The sequence below is a fragment of the Pteropus medius genome, unplaced genomic scaffold, assembly GCF_902729225.1.
Source record: "Pteropus medius unplaced genomic scaffold, Ma_sr-lr_union100, whole genome shotgun sequence".
NCBI classification, from domain to species: domain Eukaryota; kingdom Metazoa; phylum Chordata; class Mammalia; order Chiroptera; family Pteropodidae; genus Pteropus; species Pteropus medius.
This window is the reverse complement of record NW_024344378.1, coordinates 48,528,032-48,549,516: the sequence shown is the minus strand read 5'-3', so window position 1 is coordinate 48,549,516 and position 21,485 is coordinate 48,528,032. Positions and strand designations below refer to the sequence as shown.

General features: G+C 38.6%; 1 protein-coding gene and 1 pseudogene across 2 annotated transcripts in view; one reads left to right on the top strand and one right to left on the bottom strand.

Moving 5' to 3' along the window:
* Positions 1 to 21,485, bottom strand: part of LRMDA (leucine rich melanocyte differentiation associated) — a 993,794-nt gene that overhangs the window by 878,634 nt on the left and 93,675 nt on the right. The window lies entirely within an intron of this gene.
* LOC120609972 (uncharacterized) lies at positions 17,617 to 17,735 on the top strand (annotated as a pseudogene).

Below are 21,485 nucleotides of genomic sequence, written 5' to 3'. Positions count from 1 at the left end.
AAGGAATGAGTGATGGAATAGGTAATATAAATTGCAAGTACTATAAGAATTAAGAATCAGAGGAAGAAAGAATCAATAGTGCTCTTTTTAAAGAACTCCTCTATCCTAGAAGTTCACCCTGAGAGATTTGATAAGTGTACTAAGGGAATTCAGTATATGATTTTAGTTCCTCTGTCATTTAATCTTACTTGACCCAAGTGATTTAAAGTTTAAAGATAAGTAGGAAGTGTAGTTTGACGATCAGGTTGGTCAGCAAAAAATGAACATACCCCTCCATAACTCTCTTCATTGGCTAATTAAATATCCCATTAGCTGCCACATTCTCTTTCCAAGATACTTCCTGACTAGAGGGCTGCTCCCATAATGCAGTTCTCTCTCATACTTCAGCTCTAGGCCTCAACTCATCCACATCTGTTTGATTGTAACTTAGCCTCTGTTGACAGATTTTTATCTATGGAAATGCCTCTGGCTGTGCCAAAAAGAACAAGTGAAACAAAGAATTAACCAACACATTTTCACTGATGCAGTCAAGCCAGCACCCAGTTAAGAGGCAGAAAACAATTTTCGGTAAGCACCCTCAACAGAATTGCTGCTGAGATGCCCCCAGCAATCCCCCAGTGAAAGAATTCAACATTCAGCCCCTTTCTTCTGGCAATTGTATTTGTGCTTTTAAATGGAAACTCTATTCCTAAGGGAACTTTTATATAATCTTGATACATTCAAAAAAACAAAACCATCCCTGGTAACCCAGAAAAACTGTCTGATCTGCCAAAGTCATGTGATGGCCTGAGACAAGTCAAAACTGCACAGAGAATCTCCCAATCTAGGTGGTACCAGAGCTTTTGCTTTTAGATTTGACTAGTGAATCCTTGTGAACTATTTCCATTCCTTGGGATGGGTCAACCAAAATGATCAAATGAATTGTTGAGAGAGACATTGCCATAGGAGGGGACCTAAAGGATATTAAGATAAAAACACCACAATGCCCTAAATGGACCAATTTAAAAGAGAGAATGAATATGCAAAAATCATCTTTCCTGACATTTCTGTAAAATCATGGACTCACAGAAAGTTACAATCTGGAGAGGGCTTTACAGATCAGAAAAGGATAACCCATGAAACTTGGTGAAAATACAGACACCCAGGCCTCACCCCACACCATGGACTTATTGACCCAAACTCTCCAAGAATATCTAATTAATTTGCTTTATTTATAAGATCTAGAGAAGTTAGGTAGCTTTCCTAAGGCCATAGATGTTTAAAATTATACTCTACCTCTTTTCAAAAAGGAAATAAGAGTCATAGGGTTGATAATAGTTCTATCAATGACTTAATTAATGCCATCACAAACAACATCAAGTAAAAGTCTTCACCTGCTTCATCATGGCAATCTTACAGCAACTTGTAGTGGCTATCATGCACTACATCATTCTCTCCAACAAAGTTTCTCTTCTCCAGTCTAATTGTCCCTTAATCTTTTAACTGCTTTCCGTATGGTAGAATTTCTAGAATCCTCCTGACCCTCCTGAACACACTACAACTAACCAATGTCACATAAAATTTCTCAGGAATTCATTCCTTCTCAGGATATAGAAAACATAACTTTCCAAAGTATGACTTGTCCCTCTCCAACAGGAGAAAAGACACACAAACTATTTCATCTTTGGCACAGGACAAATTGAAGAGGCACCCATCATAACAGCAAATAAGAATAAAACAGATAAAACTTAACAAATTTGTAAAAGCTAAATGAGAGCAAGCCAGAAAGTTAGAATTCCTGAAGTCCCAGATGGAATGAGAGTCTGTACTCACTCATTTTTTTGCCACGGTGCTCACAAGAGAGATTACCAAGCAAGAGACATGAAGAGACTGAAGAGCAGAGTGCTCAGCCTGCCACTGAAGACTGGTCTGTAGCCCCCACTGCTCAGGCTACTGAATGGGTAGCAACAACCACTGAGTGGTCTTAAGCTGTTCTTCCACAAACTCTTAAACAAAATAGAAATAAGGCTGATGGAAAATAAACAGTTTCTTAAAAAAAATTAAGAAAAATAAGCAAATAGAAAACATTTTCTCTAGTTTAAAAAACATAAAGCTAACTGCTGTCTAAAATAAAAATTGTATTAAAGAACTGTAGGGTTTATAACCTGTAAAAGTAATATATAAGACAACGAAGGATTAAAAGAAGGAAATGGAAGTATGCCACAAGTTTCTTAAACTATATATAAAGTGTTATATTACTTGAAGATGGACTCTGACAAGTTAAAGATATATACCATAAACCCTAAAGCAACCACTAGAAAATTTTAAAAGAAAAACTTATAAGCCAATAATGGAGATAAAATAAAATCATAAATATATACAAATAATCTCAAAAAAAAAAAAAGGCAGGAAAAGAATGAAATAAAAACAGAACATGGCTAGGTGGAGAGCCAGAGGAGAGAAACAGCAATTAGGAGGATCATTTTATAAATTATATAAATGTCTAACCAACGTACTGTATACTTGAAACTAATAAAATGAATTTTTTAACTGAAATGTAAAATTAAAAAATAAACAGAACAGATGGTACAAATAAAAACAACTTGCAAAATGTTAGATTTAAAACTAACTATATCGATAAAGGTATTAAATGTAAATGGCCTAAACATTCCAAGTGAAAAGCAGAAATCATAAGATTAGATATGAAGGAAATTCACTATAAATATAAATCTCTTTTAATGATACATTAAAAGAGATATATAACACGAAAGTTGAAATCTGTGTAATATAATACAAAGTAGGCTTCAGAACAAGGAATAATTTCAGGCACAAAAAAGGTGACTCATTGAGAACACATAACAAATATGTATACATTTAACAACAGAGTTCCAAAATACATAAAGAAAAATCTAATCAAACTGGAATAAGAAACAGGAAAAAAAAACACAATTATATTTGGAGATTCAATACTCCTCTAATTTATGTAAAAAGTAAACCAAAAAAAAAAAATGGTAAGAATATAGAAGACTTGAACAACACTATGAACCAGCTTTGATATTTACAGAAGACTGCAACTAATGATAGCAGGATCCAACTCTTTCCAAGAGCATATAAAACATTCCTTGAGATAGACTATTTTCTGAGAAAATGTTTTTAGCTGTGTTATGCCTCACAGCCAAAAACTTTAACCAATCCAAATGTCTATCAAATGGTGAATGTGTCAGCATATTGTGGTACATCCACACAATAGAATACTATTAAGAAATAAAAAAGAATGAACTACCGATACATGCAACAAGATGGGTGAATCTCAAAAGCATTATGCTAAGTGAAAAGCTAGACACAAAAAGCTAACTGCTGTATGATGCCATTTTTATGACATTCTGGGAAAAGACAATGTTATAGAAATAAAATTAGATCATTACATGCCAGGAACTGGAAAGGGAAAGAAGACTGATTGAAGAGGGGTACAAGGAAACTTTTTGGGGTGATGAAAATGTTCTATCTTGACTCTGGTGGTGATGATGTGCCTACATACATTTGTCAGAAATCATGTAACTTTCACTTCAAAAGGGAATTTACTGGATATAAATTATATATCACTAAATTTGAATCTTAAAATAAAAAGTAAATATCAATACTGTCACCTAAGATAGAAAATAGTAGTAATAAGCTAATAATAATAATAATAAATTCTTAATGTGTTCAGATCTGCACAAGTTTTGACTTACCTTCCTGGAAAAGACTTTTTGAGGAGTTACCTCGTTCTGTTGCCTCACACAGAATTCCATGGAGATGACATCACAGATAGGCCTACACAACCCGTTATACATATTTCCAATGTGTACTTAGATCTCTTTTAGAGGCCAGAGATCAAAGAAATAGAAAATACTACAAATAACATGAAAGTGTATGAAAATTTATTTTCTTGTTTGTAATGGACCACCCGGCATCTGGTTTTCAGTTGTACTCCTTAAGAGCACGGAGCCTTTAAAAGGAAGCTCTGGAAAGCAGAAGACCATCTGGGAGGCTTTTTGGGAACAGAAACTGTCCTTCATCATCCTTCATTGTTTAAGATACTGTGGGTTGTCCAGGTAAGAAAGGATCTAATTAGCAAAGAAAAAAGTATAGGATGGGTCTTAGACTCCTGGGTCCACCATAGGGTATTAAATTGAGACCTCCTCTGTCTTGGATGGGGAAGGGGCTTCCTGATCTCTTCCTTGGGCAAAGCCAGGGCACAGAGGGCACCCTCCTGCATAGACAGAATATGCTAGTTGATGCTGCCAAAGCCTTGCTGGTTTCTGCCAGGAGAAGTCAATACTGGACACTCTTTTCATTGCTAAAGGTTAATCTGGAAAAATATTAAATGCCATCCTACTCTTGAAAAAGAGTCTTTAGAAAAGTTCACAACATTCCTACAAAACCCAAAATAACTTTCTTAATTATCCGTTAAGGGTTCCCAACAGGCCACCTCTAGAGCAACATTTGTCCTCTGCGTGCAGTTTTTTTCTTTTAAATGCAGTTTTCTTTTAAATGCTGTCGTTCACTGTGTTTATACTTGCCACAAAGATACAGTGTGATTAATGCAGAAAAAATAAATATGAAAAGCCTTACAATCAAATTAAGTAGGGCACTTGATAAAATGAACCCTCTTCTTGTGAGTAAATTGAAAGAATAACTGTTTTTCATTATAACCACAGCTCCCAGCAGGTCCTGTATAAACCAAGCCAGCTGTGGTTCAACAAAAGGTCCAAAGGAGGACCCACTCAAGGTGTGGATAAATCACAATTGTGATCACAGACCAGGTTTCTATCTTTTTTATCCCCCTTAATAAATTGGGCTTGACCTGAAACTCTAAGAAAGTTAATTTATAACAGCCAATTTTATTTTATTTTTTTTTTACATCACAGCTCACCTTTCTTTTTCTTTTAAATTTAAACCATTATGACAAATGGAGATTTATTATATACCATAAACACATGTGGCTTGAGCACCGGTATTTAGTCTGGAAACTCAGATGGGGCAGCAAGTTGCTGATGCAATCAGGAAATGCCACGTGACATTCCTGATAAAGATGAAACACATACATTCCACAGAGCTTACTGTGGCCACTGTGATTTTGGCCCTTGTGTGGATGCCACAGACCCAGAGCAAGGTGTGACTGAAAAATGATTCAGCCAGGCCAGGAAAAGATACTGTCTGTCAGAGCCACATTTACCCAAATCAGTGCTAAAATCTTCATAAGGGCAACCAGAGCTTTCAGAGAGGAGCAAAGAGAGACGCTCCTCCAACCTTGGCCTGGTCTCAACCACGTTATCTGCCCTTGACATAACCTACTATTCGTTCACATGTTTTGGTCCAGAGACACTCAGTAATGCTGAACAGAATCATTCAGAAACATTAGGCTGGGATCGCTGATGAGTAAATGGAATCTTGGTGGGAGGGTAGGTTGAGATCTTATTTCCCACCATGCCAAAGCTGGCATGAGACATCTGATCTTTCTTTTCCCTTCTCTTATCCAGGCTGAAATGATCTGTTCCTTTTAAACTGATAACTCTTGTAAGACCTCACTGGCGATGAGCATTTGATGATTTATCAGCTAAACAGGGTTCCGTGGGAGGTAATACTAGCTGGTGGTTAAAGATGTGAACTTTAGAGTCAATCTTGGCTCACTTCCCAAATTCACTAAACTTTAGTTTTTCCATCTGTAAAATAAGAATATTAATAAAGACCCTATGTGTGTGTTGGGAGGGTTCGGTGAAACAATGTATACAAATCACACAATGGCCATAATTATTAAAAATTTAGAGATTTTCTATTATATTCTAATCAGCCATGTCATAGTAAAATAGTTAATAACTATCAGAAACAATCATTGTTAATAAACTTTCCATACATGTAGGTTCTATCCAGAACTACAATAAAAGTTCCTTGAGGGCAGAACCCCCATGTTTACTTATTTTTTTTATATTTTGTTTTTGTTGACATATAATAGACAATTAATTTCTTATATTTACATTGTACGATTCGATGAGGTTTTTTTCACTTAAAGTTGGCATGCAATAATATACCAGTTTCAGTTGTATAGCATAGTGATCAGAGATCCACATAACTCGCAAAGTGATCACCCCACTAAATCTAGTAACCCTCTTCCCATTACATATTTAATACATTATTAACCTTCTTCCCCATGCTACATTCTACATCTCCATGTCTATTCTGCAATTATCTATTTGTACCTCTTAATCCCTTTGCCTTTTTTTGCCGTCCCCCAACCCTTCTCCCATCTAGTAGCCCTCTAAATATTCTCTGTATTTACCAGTTTATTTCCACTTTTGTTGTTGTTGATTCTGTTCTTTAGATTCCACATGTATGTGAAATTATGCAATATTTGTCTTTCTCTATCCATCTCATTTCATTCAGTGCAGTACTTTCTACATCCATCAGGGCAATATCTTTCTCCATCCCCTTCCTTTTAGTCTGTGTGTCTTAATCTCAAGCGAGTCTCTTGGAGGCAGCATATGTAGGAGTCTAGTTTTCTTATCCATTCAGCCACTCTATCTTTTGGTTGAAGCTCTTAATTCTTTTCCATTTGAGGTACTTGTTCATAGGAATGTAGTTATCACCATTCTTTATTCCTGTTTCTGATACAAATTTTTTCTTCTTAAAGAAGTCCCTCCAATATTTCCTATAATGCTGGCTTGGTAATGAAAACTTCCCTTAGCTTATTTTTGTTTGGAAAGCTCTTTATCTGTCCTTCAACTCTAAATGATAGCTTCACTGGATACAGTATTCTTAGACGTAGATCCTGGGTCTTCATCATTCCGAATATTTGGTGTCAAGCCCTTCTGTCCTGCATAGTTTCTTTTGAAAAATCAGCTGCCAGTCTTATGAGTTCTCCCCTGTAGGTAACTATATGATTTTCTCTTGCTGCTTTTAATATTCTTTCTTTGTATTTAACCTTTGGCATTTTAATTATGATGTGTCTTGGTGTGGGCTTCTTTGGATTCCTGGTTTGGGGGACTCTCTTAGCTTTGTGGTGTTGTATGTCTATTTCCTTCACTAGGTTAGGAAAGTTTTCCATCATTATTTCTTCAAATACATATTCAACTTCTCGGTCTCCCTCTTCAGGTACCCCTATGACACGAATATTTTTACCTTTAATAGTGTCTCATAGGCTCCTTTATTCACTTTGTTTATTCCTTTGTTTATTCCATTTCATATACTTCTCATTTCAGATAACGTGTTCTTCATTTCAGACAACGTGTTCTTCATTTCAGACTGGCTCCCTTTTATAATTTCGATGTCCATTTTTATGTTTTTTATCTCTTTGTTGAAGTTCTCACTGAATTCATCCACACTTCCCATAAGTTCATTGAGCATCTTTATAATTAGTGTTTTGAACTCTGCGTCTGTTAGACTACTTGACCCCATTATTTCTGTATCTCTGTTCTGTACTCTCATATGGTTTCTGCTTCTTTGTCTTCCCATTTTGGCTGCCTTTCTGTGTCTGTATCTATGTCTCAGCTATGGCCATGCTGTCTGCACACTGGGAGCGGGGAGGGCTCAACAGAGGAACGATGGATACTGCCTGCACTTCTGTACAGAGCGAGTCATGCCTTGGCCCTCGCTCCGACAACTCAGCGTCCCCCTGTAAGTCTCTGGTGCCTCCTGCACAGCCAAAGCAGCACTAGCGCTCAGAGCGAGCAGGTCCGTCACTACAAAAATCCACTTGCAGACACGGTCCTTTAAGAAGCATCTGCAGCTGCCAGCTGCCACTGCTATAGCCTCTGTCCCACTCAGCCTCTCAGGACCAGGCAGCCCTGGGTCCTCGCCCAGTTCTACCATCTGCCATTGCAGGGTGATTTCTTAGATTTCTCCCTAGTTGTATGGCTTGTTCATCTAGAGCTCAGGTGATTTTTCCTTGCTGTTTGCTCCTTGTTTCTGTCACAGCTTTGATTTGGTCACCAGAGGGATGAACAGAGCCTCTATCTACACCATTTTTTTCCTGTCCCCTTGTTTACTTTTCTTTTTCATTGCTTATAGCTCCCAGGCACAAGCAACTTATTAATAAATACTTGTTGACCAGATCAATTCTACCATTCAAAAAAAAAAACCCTTTATTTATAAAATAGAGACTAGTAAACATACAGAAAATTAAAATTAAAATCATCTTTAATACCAACACTAGATGTAACCAGTTAATATTCTGATATAGTTTTCCATTCTTTTTTCTATGCATATACATGTTTGTTCTAAAGTACATTTGGGGTCCACAGTGTATATACTATTTCATAACCTACTTTTTAAACTGCAGAATAGTTGATGAATATTTTCCTCTACCATTAAACATTCTTCAAAGACATGACCTTTGAAGGCAGCGTGGTATGTCATTCTATGGTTATATCCCCCATTGTTCTCATCCGCCATCTTGTAAATGGAAAATGCCTGTGATACTAGAGCTCAGTAAGACCACTGAAACCAGAAAATGTGTGTGAAATCACCTGGCACTATGCCCAATACTGATCAACACTTAATAAATGTTCTCTCATTCTTCTTCTGTGTCTGATATCTTCAAAGAAATTTCAAGAGTCTAACTTCCACCACACAATAATGCTTCTCTGCTCTAAAAGAACTGAACCCCAAGACCCATAAGTCTTCTACTCATTTCCTTTAGTTTCCAACACAAGTCTTTGGATCCTTACATAGTCTGCAAGAGTTTCATTGTTGTTATAAATGATAATCCTACTTACTTATTCTTGTGTCCTTCCAGAATCCAGAGCTCTCAGACTGGAAATTTTGTCACTAAATGTTTCTCTAATTATTTCAGACATGTTGGACTTTCCTTCCCAGTCAGACTTAAGTTCTAGACCATGAAAGGAAGCTTAATATTGCAAAGAACATAGAACTTGGGGTCAGAAAACCTGGGTTCTAGTCCCAACTTTGCCATTTGCTAGCTGCCACCATTTTGGGTAAATGATCTTCCTTTCTAGGTCTCAGTATTCTTATCCGTAAAATGGAAGTTTTCAGTAAGGTAATTTCCAGATTTGTTACGTCACCACCTTTAAGGCAGCAACCAATTTATACATCAACAGTCACTTACTAAGGTCTAGTGTAAACCAGACACTGTTTTAAAATATAGTAGTCATTGGTCCCATTTAGCAGAGAAGAAAACAGGCTTACACAGGTTAAGTAACAAGCCCAAAGTCATGCAGTATAACAATTATTTGAAACCAGGTTTGCGTCTAAAGCCTGTGTTCATGACCAGAAAATGGTCAAATCCTTTTGGTTTGGGGTCCCCCGCGGCAGCAGTAAAAACTCAATAATGCTTGCTGATTGACAGACTGTGGTTTCTGATGTAATTCGTGGACTTTTATTGAGAGTTTATTTCTATATGTCATTATGCTAAACTATATTGACATTTAGACTCTGATCATTCTTTGTATTTGGGGCTGTCCAGTGCATTATAGGCTATTTAGCAGCATCCCCAACCTCTACCCACTAAATGCTAGTGGCAACCATCCTTCCAGTTGTGATAAAATCGTACCCTTCCTTCCATTGAGAACCACTGCTCTAAAACAAAGCACAGGGAAGACAAGCAAGAATAAAGCATTAAACTAATACCTACATGAACAGTGAGAACAGAAATGTACAAATAATTACATGAAATTCTGACATATCTCTATTTATGAACACCTGACTATGAGCATGCCCTACATGATATTACAGCAGGGGCAAGAGAAAGGGTTATTACTGTTGCCCCAGTACGTAAAGTGGGGTCATTCTTTTTGCTGCTGGGATCCCGTCAGAAGAAAAAGTTCTTCCTTCCAAGCTATAGGCAGTGAGAGAGAAGGCAAGAAAATACCATATTCCTAGTATCCTACATCAAAGTTAGGACTCTGAGGTATTTTCCAGTAGAACTAACGCTAAAATGGTGAGGTTCTCAGGCTAGCCCACAAAAGTCCATTTTACCTAAAATAGTGATCTTTTGCAGAAGTGAATTTTGTGAGATACTTGAAAACCTACCGTCATTTAAACCTCTATTTTGTAAGAATGTTAACATTCTAAATTTGCACTACAAATTAACAACAAATTTGGGGATAATAGGTAAATAATCACGACCAAATCTTTTCTCTACCTGTTCTTCACCCAGAAGTTTCAATGAGTATTAACGTCTCCTTCCTCTTAGGTTCCTCATCAAAACTTACCTATCATGTAAGTATAAACACACACGCACACACGCGCACACGCACACACAGACACACACACATTCTTAAGTGAACCTATAGATGAGCTTTTAGGGATCTTCCTGGCACTCTTTTGAAGTTGCTTCTTGGTGTAAAAACGTGTTTAGACAGAGTTGGGGTGAAGGACCAAACCTTAAAAATGCCAGAAAGCACAAGCCACAATGGGGAAATGTGTTCAGGGACCCCTACATCAGAATTAGTAAGTTTCTGTCACCGATGGGAGTGAAAATCCAGAAGTGCTATATATCATCAGGGACACTTCAGTTTACCATCATATTTTACAGACAAAATTACATTCCAGGAAAGGGAAGAGGGGAGAAGCCAGAATAGATGTAGGGAGAGGAAAAGCCACATAAAAGTTCTGAAATATATCAATGTCCAGAAATGAGAAAGGAAAAAAAATAAAAAGAAACCTTTGGAGAATTTAAAAAACATGAAATAAAATATCTATCTTATTCCAGAATCCTGGAGTAAATAATCTTTCTGATGTCCCCACAGAGAGTCAAATCCAGCCAGCAAAACAAACACAAATACAAATAAATACTGGGCTAGCGAATTAGGGAAGGTACACAGAGGAATTTAAAAATAGGATGAGGGTTTCGTTCAGAAATAAGATCCTTCTCCCTCTCTCCACCTCCCCACCCCCAATTTTTTTCTTGAAGTAAAATCCATTATTTTGAAAACACCATTTGAAATCCTAAAGAAATAGAAAAACACAGTATTGTGGTATTCCGATGTAATATCTCTTGTTTATAACCATATAAATTTAGCCCCTGGCACAACAGGGCTTATATAATAGAATAGAGTTATTTTAACAGCACCCTGTTAAAGAAGCAGCAAAATGTTCAGCTCATTTTCTCCAGTGGGAGGGACACATGGCCTCATGTGAGAGAGGGGGAACATGCCTAAGTCATTACCACGGGAAAGCAATCCGTCAAAGCCGGGTCGCTCTGGCATGGCCAACACCACTGGCGAGATCACAGAGGCAGCCTCTGCTTGCAATTACCAGGGAAGGACCTTGGCTCTAGGCAGCCTGCTATCAATTACTACCCTGGCCTCGCCGCTTGGACTTGTCAATTTCCCAGTGTCTTCTGTTTTGTAACAGTAAGAAAAAGGGCTCCTCCTGACTGATTCTTGGAAGTTTCTCATGTGTTGTGTCACTCCTCGGTGTCATTAACAATTCAATTAAAATTTCACAGCACACAGGCAGGCAGCACTGGACAGGGGCAGGAAGGGGCCCAGTAAAGGAGATTTCCGAGGGGCCTGCAATGGGGCCACGTCCGATCAAGCGAATCCAATCTTGAAATTTCTTTGACTTCACAAGTCAGGCTTGCATGTGGCTCCCATCTGACGCAATGCTGGCTGTCATCCTGGCAAGACGACATGTTTGATGTTCTCACCCCACTGGGGGTGTACTGATGGAAAGGAATTTCAGGCTGGCTAGAAACAAAATCTCACACATTATTTCACTGAAAGTTTTGGCTCCATAATAGATAATTATAAATATTCATTATCAGCTCTATTAACCTACAGTGAGTTTTAGAAACTTTTTTTCTCCACTTGGTTTCTTTCACTGAGTCCTCCTATTTTCTTGCTGTTCAACATGGGGCTGTCTCTAAGAATTTATAGACAGAGTGTAAATCACAATTAAATTCTTCAGGTGGATGACTGGAAATGCTACGACAGGTTGGCTAGAAATAGGAAAGACTCGCTACGGTCATTATTAACTCTGTGAAAGTGCAAACACTCCTTTGTCTTGCTGAATGATGGAGCTACACATACTCACGTGCTTTTAAGCGTCCCGAGGGTTTAGGGCAAAACCAAAAAAAAAGTTTCAGGCTTAAGACTTCTGAGGCAGCTTTCTCTCTAACCCTCTCAATGAGGTTAGTCATGCAAGGAAAGATTCTTTAAAGTTACCAAAGACTTTGTTTAATGCCCAAGAAAATGCAGACTGTCAGCACCCTTTGTCAGATTTTGGTGGCTTAAGTCCATTCCCCAATACACTGGTGACCCTCCACCCCTTATTCACTAGTTTCTTTTTGACATCAAGCGCTAGATAATTGTTTGATTTCCTTCTAGGTAAAAGGAGATTAAATGCCCAGCTGCAACAGCTGACACACAAAAGGGAAAATATAGTTTAACCACCATATTTATCAAGATAATTTTTCTTCCACACGCTGATTAATAACATTAGCCAACATCCCCTTCGGCTTGGGGGAAGATGGAGTGAGGAGAGACATGTCCCCCTCAAGAGTATCAGAAACAGGAGTTGACAGTTCAAGGCAAAAATGATTTGCATGTAAATTCTGATCAAAAGCAAGTCTGCACCCTGAAGTTGTCAAGTTTTGCTACCAATTTGACACTTAAATGGGCTATAGCAAAACTTGATTTAAACTGAAGAGGAAAAAAACATGGCAACTCAATTACCCCTTAGCAGATCGGATCTGGCAGCTGAGGTCAAACTTTTCACCCTGCCATTACATTTCTCAATACCTGATGCTTTAAACAAACACTATGTATTCCTCCTACAATCTTGGAAGAAAATGCATTTCTCAGGACTCCCTACTGTGCCCCAGATTAAAAAATAAAGTTTCACTTGTGTGGGATCTCGGGCCATTTTCTCCATGTAAATTTCTGAATAAATCAGGACTTAAGAAATGGCCTTTTACACTGGGAAAAATAGTCTCTGCCTAAAAAAAAAATACTTTGTGGGGAAGATTTGTAGAGTACTAAAAGATGATTTAAAAACAAATATTCCCATAGCATTAGAGGGAAAACATTGACCTGTTTTTAGTTTGCTTTTAATATATTTCATATTTGAGCTTCGGCTGAACAGCACATTAATTCATCAGGGAGAACAGCTAGCTAGTTCCAAATCGGCTCCAAATTTATAGAAGACATATCTCGTAGGCCCTGGCACAAAAGCGCAAATGCAGGAAAAATCCAGTCCAATGACCCAGCTGGCCTCTGGGATTTCCATCCTACCGGAGTTCGAATACTGCAGTCTCCTGGGCCATTTAATCCCCCCATGAGCTCTCATTCCTGCAACAATTCTTTAAACCAACAATTATTTAAACTCTTGCAACTCCAAAACATTTTTTTTCCTGTTTTTAAGGTCTTATTTCTCTAAATTGGTTTTAAGCTCCTTCTACGAAAGCAAGGAGTCTATTGACTTTGCATTCGCCATAGTTTCTGGTGCTCATATTGAGGCAACCAGGTAACACGTAGGTATCTGTCTCACCATTTAGCCAACAAATATATTGAGTATTTACTGGGTACCAGGCACTATGCTAAGCACTAGGGGCCCATACATGAGTAACAGTTGCATATAGCTAGAAAATCAATCATATATATAACTGATTGGAATAAGCATTGGAAAAGAGTAATAGCCAAAGTGTGTAAAAGCAGATTTAACTGAAGGATTCATTGTGGGAGAGTTAAAGTTTAAAATTCCCCTGGTGACTGAGACTTTATCTATGTTGACATCCAGTAAATGGTGAACAGGAATGCCAATGTAGTATCGAGACATTTTTACAGAAGTAGTAAGGTGAAAATAGGAAAGCCCGTTTGGCCAGGCTCTAGATACATGAAGACAGTATGGTCATAGAACAAGAAAATCTACAGCTACACACATAGGACAAATGTGCAGAACCGCATTCCTCTTGTACTTGGCCTCCCTACAGCCTATCATGTCAATCCCCAAACTTGGAGCACTACCACCATTGCTTGCTATGAGGGGCACTAGCATTGCTGTTCCTCTAACATGCCAAGCTTGTTCTGGCCCCAGGGCCTCTGCACTTACTGTTTCTTCTGCAAAGTTTCCCAACATTTGCATGGCTCAAGCTATCTCATCAGTTAGTTCTTTGCTTAAATGTCATTTCTCAGATCAACTTCCCTTAATATCTAAAATAGTTCCCACGTTCACTTTTCCGAGACACTCTAAATCCTTATGCTCTGCTTTATTTTCCTTGTAGTATGCATCACTATCTGATATTTTATTTTCTGTTTCTTTCTCTCTCTTCCTCACTATGTTATAAACAATGTGAGGATCAGGACTATATTCCCAGTCCCTAAAATAAATAGTACAATAAATATAGAGTGTATCTATTAATACCCATTACACCTCTAATACCATTAAGCTAATATCCCTGAATTTGTGCTATAAAGAAAATTAAGGCCAAAAACCAAAATCAGCACAGACCCTGACTTTTAGGCCTTTTCATGAAGAACAAATAACAATACAGGAATAGATACAAATGGAGCATTTTTGAAATTTAAATATATACAGAGGAGGTAAATCACCAACACAACAAAAAAATTTTTCCACATATCAGAAATCTCCGAGATCTTTCTAAAAAATATACATTTAACTCTAACTAGGTTCCCAGGCTTTCCACAAATCACCACTACACAAGGGGAAACTGTGTGAGAAGTTATGTTCTGCTTCTGAACATTTAAGCATTTTTATCAATATTATTTGCCAGTATAAATATTTTCCCCATAACTTCATATTTAAAATAGGAGTGCACCAAACCGGGACTTATAATGTGCAAAGGAAACAGTTCAGTCTAAGGTATTCATGACTTCAGTCATTCTCTCATAAAACAACAGATGAAATAAAATGTATGACATTCCCAAAGAGGGAGTTCTCATGTAATTCATCTTAAAATGCAATGTTCTGTCATCTCAAGTAACACTTACTGAAAGCAACCATCAATACTTTTTGTCAAAAGCCCGTACTCTGTGTAAAATGTTCCATCAATCTGTATTTACATAAAACAAAAAACTTTCAGTGTGGTTCTAACACACGGCCATGGAGCATCTCCACCTCCAGTTTTCATGCTATGCTGAAAAATAATTTGACTGACACCAGAAAAATAAAGATGACCCTTAAAGGAAAGCTTTTAAAAAGGGGAAAGCACCTTACTTTGTTGGACATATGTCCTATTGGGAAAAGGTGGTTTGTTTCTTCAAACCACAAGATACATTTTCTCTTAAAATAAAAAATTCCATTTTGCTAGGAAATCACCCTAAAAAGCTTTCATTCAACTGCACATAAGGAACATTTACCAACAACCAATGGATGAATGGCACCCTGCTGATTCTAAACTTCAGCACGCAACCCATACCACGCTATTCTGAGCCAAAAATTTTAGTTATAAGTCTTGTAGAATATGAATATCACATGAGACTAGAAGAAGGTCATCGCCTGGGAGGTGTTTATAAAACACACAAATTAAGGTATTAGCCTTTCACCTTGAGGGTCTGAAGATCAAATCCTAGCTTAGGTAACAAAAAAGAAATTCTTCCTAGCAATCTTTTCCTAATACTTGGTTGTTAAAAAAATACAGACCCTTTCATTTGACCCAAGTTGGCTAGGGCCTAGATGAGAAAGCTAAGAAATTGCGGGTCAAAGCCAAAAAAAACTATTCAATGCCCATCAGAGACTTCTGAATTTCATGCACAGTGACCCTTTCTGCCATCCTGCATCTTACCCCTATGAGTTGAACAGTCTAGGGTTGAGAATTACACAAGAAACAAAAATGCCGCTTACATTTTTTTTAATTGCAAATGTAAGATCCATTAGAAAATCATCCCACCTTCCTAATTACTCCTTATATCCACTGTGTCTGAACATCCACTACCTGAAATGCATGGGGTGGGATGGACAGGGGTGGCCAGAGACAGCTTCAGGTATTGCTGTAGGGCCTCAAGCACACTACTGCCTCTCTGAGTCTCTGGAACTTAGTTTCTTGACCTATAAAATGAGAGAGTTTGGCTAGACTGGTGGTCTTCAAAGTGAGTTCTGCAAGGCTCAAAGGGCAGCAAAAAGCCTCAAGGGCCTTTTGGAGGGGAGATGAAGACTGCGTGAACAGGGTCCTGGCCCCTCTGACAGAAGCCTCGTTGTTACCTGTTTTGTTAATGGGCTAATGAAGCTGAATGTTTCATTTGTGATCACATTCTTAGACCTCAAAGTCCCCTCCATCTCTGATCTTCTGCAACCTTATGCTGTGGTAGAGCAGGAACACACTTCAAATCACTGTGATAAATACCAAACTGTGAGTCGCAGGCGATGGAGAGGAGAGTGCACCTCAGTCACATTCACATGAACTGCACGTCAGCCACCAGGGCATAAGCACAGTTAGGATTTTCAGAGGGCAGAGACTAGGACTTGAGGGAGGATGAAAGGCCATTCTAAAGAGCACACGAACAAGATGAGCAGCAAATAAGCACAGAGGCGGGGCCAGGGAGCATGGGGACACATGGGGCACCTCCAGAAGAAGAGAGGAAAAATAGAGGTAAAAGGCAAAACCTTGCACGGCAGGTTGAGGATTCTCGAATCTAGGCCTAAGATATATTCACCCCAGCCAGTCCTGAATGCAAATACCCACCGAGAAACCTAGCTCATTTCAACAATTTTAATCACGTCTGTAAATCCCATACACATTTGTCCCGATCTGAATTTCTGTCCTTAAGGGCCTGGCTCGGGCCTCTTACATTTGGTAGTCGATATAGTCTTTGATTACAAGAATAATGAGGATAAATTATGTGAGGCACTGTGCTGAGCTGTACAGGCAGGGTCTCATTTAATTCTGACAGCCAGGGAGGTAGGTACATCACCACTTGGTGAGAGAAAATTAAGGCTTAGAGAGACTCAATAACTTTCCTGATGCCACACGACTAGTAAAAACCAGAGAACTCAAATCCAGATGCACCTGACACCAAACCCAGGCTCTTGGCCACACTGCCACCCTCATGATGATTCCCAGAGACTGGGTCAGAAGCAGCAGCAAGGAGAATGCTTCCAGATGATGAAGAGGATGTTTCCTTTGGGAGGGTGCATGTTAGAATAAATGATGGACTGACAAGGCTTTGAACAAAATGGGAAAACCTCTCCCCAACAATACAGAACACAGGAAAGAGTAAGCTCTTCGGCACCTAGAGTGATGGGGGGAAATGACCTCTTGGATAGTTTGGGCTTAAAATTTCTTCCTTTGCTTTTGTTCTCAACATGGACTAACACGAGTAGCTGAAACACCAGAGTTTTCGTGCTCTCTATAAATTATAGGCTTTAATTACCAACGATAAATGAGACACCTATTATTTTCTATTTTATCTGGGTGCTATGCAGGACACAATGAGGATACAGTTTTGTCCCCAAGGTCTCACAGTTAAATGTCAAGCAAGCTTGAACATACAGTTTCTTCAATATCAAAAATGATACAATAAAAGAATAGCAAGTGCTCTAATTTACAGTTGTGTTGAGCAGTATGGGATGAACAAGTACAATAAAAATCTGGGAAGTAGTCTCATTAAAGACCCAAGTAGCTAGGAAAGGACTAAAGTATTTTGAACTGACCCTCAAAGGATGGTTAAGATTTCAGTACGTGTCTACGGCCGTGCCACACTGAACAAGCCTGATTCCGTCTGATCTCGGAAGCTAAGCAGGGTCGGGCCTGGTTAGTACTTGGATGGGAGACTACCTAGGAAGACTAGGTGCTGTAAGCATAAAAAATAAAAAATAAGGAATTGTAGATTTACAAAGTTCTTGCAATCTGTGAGGTCAACCAAGGGTTGCCTCGCCTAAAAAAATAAGTAAATAAAGATTTCAGTACGCTAAAAGAAGGCAGGGTAGACTTCTCAGATGGTGAGTCTGATAGAGCAAAGCCAGGTGAGAGAGGACAGAGTGAATTCAGCACAGCTGAAGCAGAGCGACAAGCAATCAAGCCAGACAGCAAAGAGGTGGCTTTACCTTGCATCACACAATGCAAATGACCATCCAATCCAACCTCTCATTTTACATAATCTCTGAGACTATTCCAATCCTGGTGCAATCCTGATAAGGAAAAGGCACTAATGAATAGGTCAAAAAAAGCAGCAACGATGGCAAAAAAAAAAATTCACAACAATGAATTTTTAATTTAGAAGATAAAAAGAACAGCCTTTTATCAAAAACAGTGACAAATTCAAAGACACATTCACGAAAACTTTTTCCCCCATAGACATAACCAAGTCCCTTCATAGTGGACATTATATATGACCAAATAAATGTGTGTTTATTTATTTCGGGTTTAAAGCTTGCTTGTTGTTGTTGTTGTTGTTGTTGTTGTTTTAATGAAGGTTGTAGATAAGAGAAATTCTAGTTTAAGCTCTTACTAACAAAACTTTCCCCTAAATATGACCCCCCCATTACCTAAGTGTAAACCTAATTAACTTTAAAAAGAGAAGTAAAAAGAAAACGTCAATTTCCTTAAGAGTGCTATTTTGGGATTCAAAATTCTTCAAAAAAGTCAAGCTTGAATTACTCAGCCATTCTGTGGTTTGAGTCAAGGTTTTATGAGTGTTTTCTGCCCATCGGCAATCGCAGGTTGGGAAAGAAGACACAGACATAATCCAGATGCTATTTCGAGGCCATGTACACGGCCTGACACGATGCTCAAAGCCAGCTCGCCCACCAAGAACTAAGACCAATTTTGGAAAGCAGTCCTTGACTTAAAAGCTAAATATCAGAAACTACCATTACCTTCCATTCTTCCTACTGAAGTTGACTCGTGAGCTCAGAATCTCCCCTTACAAAAACACACCCACAACATTGCAAAGAAATGTGACTGAGTCAGAGTGACTGGGAACAGTCATAAATGCCACTTATTTCAGTGGTGCACATTTTTTCAGTTTTTTCTTAACTTCTATTTTAAGTACTCCACAAGGTAAAAGATTTCAGAGGGCCAGTGCGCATCAAATATGACGGGCACCTAACTTCCTTACACAGCAATTTGTACCTAGTAGATGTACAGTTACTTGCTTAATTGAAAAAAAGTAGTCACAGGTTTTTATTACAAAGACTTCACAACTGAGCACCAGAATCGCTTCAAATGTTCACCCTCAGATACCATGTTCTCTGTGAAGAAACTATATAAGTCACATGTGTAGCAGGTGGTGATGGTGATTAAGAGGTCATAAGACAGCCTGTTGACGCTAGGAATGGCCAAAAAAGAAAGACTGAAACTGGGTTCTTAAAGACCCAGCTGAGCCACTGAATCAACCTGCCCTGAAATCTACTCAGGCACCTCACCCATAAATGTCCTTTATTGTTAAAGCCAATTTGAGTTGGATTTTCTGTCTCTTATGATTTAGCACATATTGCATGTATATAATATTTGTCTTTTTATTCCATGATGATCCTTTCACTACATCCCAAATATCACCTCCTCCAAAGAGCTAACTCATCCAGTAGCAATTAATTGTTGCTTTCTCTGTACCCCACAGAATTGTGTTGACTCTTTTCCTCCACTTATTCCCTGAGTGGACCCAACTCTCCTAGTGAAAGAAAAGGGCAGGGAGAGCTTGCTCAGCAGAATGGGGGCAGGTGCCCTGATCCCAATCCTACTTACCCAGGATGCCAGAGAATAAGCTCTCCAAGTTTTTCACTCCAAGATTTTCTAGAAAATGATGTTATCACACAGAACAGACAAAAAAATATAGATGTTCAATGACATAATTTATTATGTACACTAACTTTAACCAAACCAGTGGAAGAAACAGTAAATATTAGTATACCAAAAAGTCTGTCTTACTCAGACCCCGATAAACTCATTTATAAATAACTCAAACTTTTCCACCTACAAAGTCAATGTTTTTTTCTCCTGCACAAAATCTTTCCAGACTGTTGCTGGCCTTTCCTTGAGGTAGAACCAGATAGATATGACTTGATCCACCTCTAATACTGTCAATTCAATGTGTGTGGGTTTTCCTCATTAAAATGTTATGAGGAGCCCATGTGAAGGGTAAATGAGGAGTGGTACATGCACATCTCATCCTTTCCTAAAAGTAACTTGAAGACAGTCAAACCCTCACTATGTTCTGTTATCCCTCCCCTTTCAGTTGAAAGGATGCAGAATATTCTATAGCTCTGCAGGTGGCTTCTCTTTCCATAAAATCTCACTGGCTGGGATATATTTTGAGATTTACTAACCAAATACATTTCTTTTCTACTTGCTATAAAATAGATCCTTCCTCTGATCAATAATGCACACTCAACAAGCATGCTATGTCCTGTCTTGTATTAAAATTAGCTATCTGAGGTTGGTTTCTCACAATAGAGAGTGAGCCTCTTGAGAGCAAGGACAATTCTTCAAACCCCGGTATTGCTTTGAACTAGGCCTCCTACAAAACAAACCAGCAATTTTCAAACTTGAGTGCACATCAGGATCAAGCACAGAGCTCATTAAAAATATAGATTTCTTAGTCCCAATGCAGGGACTCTGAGCCACTGAATCTGGGAAAAAGCCTGGGAATCTACATTTCTAACAAAGTGAAGCTGATTGCTATAGGCTGCTGTCTGCTGATCATACAGAGAATTACTGAAGTAGGCCCTCGATAAAAAATTTCTGAAATGAGTATGCATTCATTCATGCCACTACCAGTCCTTTCCCTAGTATGCACTCCTGCAGATGTTCTTGAATTGTCACTGACAGCTCCTGGAAAGCAGAACCTGACTCTGGCAAACTGGCCTCTTTCAAAGCAGATAAAGTGCCCTCCCCAAACCTCTTCTTCTATCCTCAATATGTCAACACCCAGGCTCAAAAATTACATCTGAGGACTCAAGAGCTCAAAAGCTCAAAGACAACAAGCCCGGGACAAAAATTCCAGTATTCAGCACAGAAAAAAAATGAAAACTGAGGCTCTGGAACTATTATGCCATCAAGCAACTAGGAATGCCTTTCTCACCTTTCCCCAGGATCTTCCAGATATGGCTCAAAAGTCAAACTTCTAGCAGAAAGTCAAACGAATGATATGTTAAAGAAGGTAATACAGATAGCAATAGGGCAACTAACAGCCCAGCAGGTCATGAGAAGGGACATGTATTTCCTTTAAAACAAATTTTAACTGCTTTGTGCTATTCACTGTGTGGTTCTTTTCTAAGGCCAATTCCTGTTGGCCCAGCTGAGAGCAGGGAATACATGTCCCATTTCTCTTGTATTGACTTTAAAGTTAGGCAAAAGCTAGGTGCTTTAAAAAAACCATCAGAGAACAAGGCAATGTAACAAGACAGTGAACAGTACTGGCTTTAGAGCTGGAGACAACAGATTTCTAACACTACGTCATCTTTAATCCCTGCAATGCTTAGAACCAGGCTTCATACAAAACCACCCAGTAATCATTTATTCTAGGTCCAGTCACTCAACTTCTACAACAGAGCAAAGAAGGGGGAAGGGGAAGGTCTGGCTGTTGGGTCCCTCGGGTATGTTCATATCCATA